Below are 6,000 nucleotides of genomic sequence, written 5' to 3'. Positions count from 1 at the left end.
CTTCAGCCAGCTAGCTTCTCCTGGAGAATTCATGTAAAACCTTCATCGGAGTTCCCAGCTTGCAGCCTGCCCTACAGAATTTGGACTCATGCATTCCCACAATTGCATGAGACACTTATAAAGTCTCATACTATTTACAGATATTTCCCGTTTGTTCTGTTTCCCTAGAGAACCCTGACTAATACAACACTAAATGTGGTATGCCTACAGTTTAAGGCTGGAAAATGAAAGGTAGGAGGAAGATCTAAAACACTACTTCTATTTCAGATACCTGTAGAGCCCTGTAATTAAGGATATCCTGAGAGTGTGAGAAAGTTGACTTTCTATAAAAAATAGCAGTTACTTAAGGCAATTGTGTAACACAGGGTAGATACAATAAAAGAATAAGAGTTACTTTTGTTCAGCACAGAAGAACAACTTTGTGAATGCTTTTGGTTACCTTTGGTTAGTGAAAACAAAGTTGCCTGAATTAGTGATCTAATATTTACAAACTTTGGGGGAAGAAACCTAAAAATAAATACTCAGACATGATTTAGGACAAAGAAGATTATGATTTCCTAAGCAGGGAAGTAGTGGAGCATAATGGCTAATAATGTGGGTTTCAGGATCAGGCAGTTCTGAGACCAAATCCCAGCTCCATCATTTATCAATGGGGAAAACTACTTCATCTCTCTGAGCCACAGTTTTCTCATCAGTAAAATAGGGATAATAATTTTACCTCCCTTATAGAGATTTTTTGAGAACTAAATATGATAGTACATGTTATATGCATAGTTCATTACCAAACCCAAAGTAAGTTCTCAACAAATTTAGCTTTTGTTATCACTTATACCGTGCTTGGTGTCTTTTTAAATGTATCTTTCCCCCAAAATGTGCTGTTTTAGATTAATTAGCTCCTTAAGAGCATAGATAGAACCATGTCAGTACCATTGGCCAATCCTTTCAATGGACCCCTTAGCAAATTTAAGGGAAGGAAGCAGATCGTCACATGGATCCCATTTGAGGGTGCAGTCTCCTACAGAGAGATGTATTGGACAGGTCCAAGGGCACCATATGGAAGTGTTGTAATGTTCCTTGTTTGGATATCATCCTCTCTCATTACCAAATTGCCAGTGTCGCCATCCCTGGCCGCATAAAGCTCCAGCCCTTACTCTTCATTTGTTACATGTCACTTATCCCTGCATGGTTCCTTGTATACACAAGGACATTTTGGGTAACATCTGCACACATTCAAAGTTATCTTCTTTCTTCCTTCCATACTCTCCCTTGTTGACCTAATTCAGTCTCAGTAAACTATCTCTATACAAATGGCTCCAAAATCTAAATGTTTGGCCTTGACCTCTTTCCTAACTTCCAGGTACCTTCTGGGCATCTTCACACAAACATATCAGCATCCCACTTTCAAGTCCAAAGTCAAAATTTTGTTTGCCATTCCCATCCTGTTTATTCCAAGTTATCTCTCTTTGTTAATAGCATCACTGGCCTCTCTCTACTACCCAAGCTAAAACCCATCATCTGGTTCCTTTTTTTCCACTGACCCCCAATACCCAATCATGAAATCTAGTCAATTTATCTAGACTGTATTTCTTTCAGATATCTCTTCTTTTCCACTTCCATTTCCCCCACCCATGTTCTTTGCCTTTACTCAGATACACCTATTCAGCAAATAATAACTGGGCATTTACCATGGGCCAGGTACAGCACTGAGCTGTAGCTGTCTACATGGTGAACTCAGAGGTGAACAAAGTAGGCAAGTTCCTTGCATTCATGGAACTTCCATTCTGGGCAAGAACACAGACCTCACACAAATTAATAAGCCAGATAACTTCAAATAGTGATATGGGCTATGAATAAAATAGAACAAGATGATATGAAAAGAATATCTTGCAATAGGAGGGAGAAAGGAGGCTGACATCCTGCAGGTTGGGAAACAACTGTCTGAGGAAGTATTTGATATGCGGCAAGGAGAAAACCATGTGAAATTCTGGGAACGGTATGTTCCAGGCAGAGGGAATAACAAAAACAAAAGCTCCACATGTGAGGTAAGACTAAGCTTGGCTTGTTCAAGGCACTGAGGCCAGCCAGTTGGAGCACAGTGAGTAGGGGCCAGCACGTAGGTCTGAGAAGCAGATGGTACTGAACCATGTGGGACCTCATACACCATGGCAGGAGTTTGGATTTCATGTGATAGGAAGTTGCTGGTGAGTTTTAAGTAAGAAGTGACATATTCTAATTGACTCATTTTTTTAAAGGTGACTTTGGCTGCTGTGGGGATAACGGATTGTACAGGAGCAAGACTGGTAGTAGGGAGATCAATGAAGAGGATATTGCAGTGATCCAGGTGACAGATGATGGTGGCTTGGATGAGGATTGATGCAGGGTAAATGGGGAAAAGCTGGTGAGGATTTTGGATACATTTTGGAGGTACAGTTGGCTGTATTATTATATGAATTTTTAATGTTCTCCCTCCTTCCAAGCTCTTTCATCCAGTTCATTCAATACAAAGCTGATGGTGTCATCTTTCTAAAGATGCCATCCTTTGCCTGGATATCTTAATTGGCTCCTAGTTGTCTACAAAATAAAGTCCAAAGCCCTTGTTACTGATTCAAAGCCCTCTGCTATCTGCTCTCACTTATTTTGGAAACACATACAAATGAGTTTATAAGAAAGGGAGAAAGAAAGTTAGAACACAGTTAAAGAAGTTCTGAGATGTCATCTTACAGACAGTGATAGTTACAGAAAATGGTGCTGGCTTTTGGGAAGGACTAGCATTCACAACTCTTTGTTCTTAAAGTTTGAGAGGTTCTGCTGTAAGCGAAAGAGCCAGAATGCATCAAACACTGGCTGCACTCTAACTTCCAGGGAAAGCAATACAGTCCCAGGAACTAGAAATCAAGTAACCTCTTAGAACACAAATAAATGTATTGATACATTAATTTTGGTATAATCCTTAACTTCATACATTCCTCTGAAACATAATATCCAATTACAATGCAAAAAAAAATAATACGTCACCACAAAATTTAATGGTCAAGTTAATTATAAAAAGAGAGAACTTGATAGAATAAAATCCTGCCTCATATTGTACATAAGATTTCCTTTTCTCTCTGTCTTAAGCAAGCCCTTCTTGGAAATTGAAAATTCATGTCATTATCATCAAACCAGAAGTCACCCGTATTAGCAATCCAAAATAACAGTAGGGGGCAATATTATCACATTCCCTTGCATCAACTCGAGGTCTTAAAGAAGAGGAATGGAAAGTTACCCCGATAAACGTGGTCCATTTACACAGGATCTTGAAGTGAGTCTAGTTTCAGTTGCTTGTTTCTTTTATTTGCTAAGTTTCAAGTCCCCAAACAAAGCAATGAGACACCCTCCCCATCAGTCTAACACCCAGGTATGCCCTGCCAAACCTGTGAGAAACTGACCCCTTCTCACTGTGGTCTCAAGAAATATAAGCCCAGCTCTACATTTACATTACTTATAAATTGTTTTGTCTTTTACAGAATAGGTGGTATAAGAAACTCAGCTGCACTGATCACATAGGAAAAACACTCTGTATTTACCACATTTTCATCAGACCGACCTTAAAGTTTCTTTGTACTTCTAGAAAAATGGATATATATATATATAGCTAAGTCCCGGGCACTGTCCCCGAAACATTCACTGAATGCCAGTTACACATTGAAAGCGAAAGTAAAATAGTCCTTGCCCTCCAGGCAATTTCCTAACCCTGTGGAGGGAAAGGCAGGTAGGGGTGCCCAAAAGACAGGTAAATGTTCTTAAAGGAACCTGAGAAAAAAGAACATGGCTGGCTGGGTGGATGATGAGAGAGGAATTAGAGGAAATATCATCATTAGATGATGTTTAAAAGCATCTTGAAGGACAGGTAGAATCTAGGAAAACAGAAGCTAAAGGTTCTACACAGAGGGAAAAAGTAGTCGAAAAAAGTGTGTCTGTAAATGCATGTGTCTGTGTGTGTGTGTATGTAAGGAGAGGTGTAGGAGTTGGGAAAAGAACAGTGAATGACGTTCTTATCATTTCAGTTCTTATAATAGTTTTGGAGAATATCTTCCCTCCCCTTCTCAACTCTGGAAAGAAAAAAAATAAAAGTCACTCTACAACCATCCGGCAAAGAGAAGGGATGCATACAGCCAATGCATACCATTGGTGGACAATCAGTGAGACTCACCTAGAGCAGGCACTGCAGATGCTTCATGTGCATTGTAGTATGTGTTGTGCTGTGTAGTGCATACATACCCATTCATTCATTCAATGAATATTGGTTGAGCATGTTCTATTTGCCAGGCACAGTCTATGCCTTGAGGATACGAACAGTGAACACGCAGCAGCCAAAGCCCCTGCTATTATTGAGCTTAAATTCTGGAAAATCAATAAATAAACATAGATGGCAGACAGTGATCAGTACAATGGAGAAAAATAAAATACTTTGGAAAGAATAGCAAATGTCATGTTGGGGAAGGGAATGTTAGTAGCAAATGGGACAGAAGGGACAAGGAAAGAGGTGAGAAAAGGTGTGTTTTTCAGTAGTTTGAGCTTATCAGGCTTTTCCTTGCAGGTGAACCATTTAGTAAGGAAAGTCATGTTCATTCAACAATCAACAATAGTGATTATCTATAATTATAGATAACAAGTATTGAATAGCTGCTTAAGGACTGGCACTGTGCTAAGCGCCATGTTATGTATTCCTCACAATAAACCTTATTAGTGTGACCCTTTAGGTGCAAAAGAAACTGAGGCAATGAAGGAAGGGAGGAAGGAAGGAAGGAAGGAAGGGAAGGAAGGAAAGGAAAGGAAGGAAAGGAAAGGAGGAAGGAAGGAAGGAAGGAAAGAAGGAAAGAAGGAAGGAAGAAAACTAAGGCTGAGATAAGTTAAATTGTTCACCAGAGTGATCCTACTTGTAAGTACAGAGCATGGATTTGAATACAGTCTGACTCCAAAGCCTGCAGTCTTAATCCAGACATTGGACTGGGGTACAGAGATAAATAAGTCATGGACTCTGTTTTGGAATTGTTCATAGTCTAGAAAGAGAGACAGATTCATAAGCAAATAATTCTAGTAGAGGTAAAAAAAGCGTTAAAAGAGACAGAGGAAAGAGTGAGTAAGTGCTTGACTGCGGGTGGGGTGCAGTCATCAAAATGCGGGGCGTATTCATTTGTGTTTATGTAATTCATTGCTCTCTGGGCTCTGGGCATGGTTACCCACAACGAATCTTCAGTTTCTTCTAAAGCCTCTTTCCTGTGGATTTCCCGTCTGTCTTCACAGGTTGCGGTTTTTCAGTCTCACTCTGCACTCAATAAGTAGGTCTGACACAGGGACCACATGAAATTTTCAGAACCACTCTGGAGAAGGAAGGAAAGAAAACAAGAGAACAATCTACCTTAACCACCCTCAGAAAGTGTAAGGAATTTGACAACCAGATGATTTAAAATGGGGTGATGGTGCTACGTCACAGTGGAAGAGAAAGGGGGAGGGTTGCAGCAAGCCACCTGAGTCAACTACAGCTCTGTGCTGTGAAGGTGGCTGACCACACAGTCACTTAGACGGAAACCTTATTCCACGTAGGTCCACACGTTTAACCACAATTTGCTTTAAACTTCCAGCCCTTAACCTGGGCGCACGTATGTACTTCACAAAGTTCATGAATCCCCTGAAATTGTATGCAAAACTCTGTATCTGTTGGGCATTTTTCAGACTCCAAAGAGTTCATCAGAATTTTTAAAATGTGTTCCCTAAGTAGGTTACAAGATATGCCTTAAATACTTTCCAAACTGTTACTCTGGTAGATTTAAGTCTAAGATAGAATATGGCATAATTTCGAAGGTCTGACAAGTCTAAGTGAGTGCTTTGTTATCATCATCTATATCAAAGTGTTTGCAAAGCCCCCCAGGCCTGCCGACATGGGTGTAAGGCCTTAACAAGACTTCAGAGCTTGTCCTTGATTGTGCTGTAATTATTTGACCTTTCATCTTCCTTTTG

Source organism: Choloepus didactylus, chromosome 13, assembly GCF_015220235.1.
Source record: "Choloepus didactylus isolate mChoDid1 chromosome 13, mChoDid1.pri, whole genome shotgun sequence".
Taxonomy (NCBI): Eukaryota; Metazoa; Chordata; class Mammalia; order Pilosa; family Megalonychidae; genus Choloepus; species Choloepus didactylus.
The sequence above is the reverse complement of the archived record's forward strand: the minus strand, read 5'-3'. Positions refer to the sequence as shown.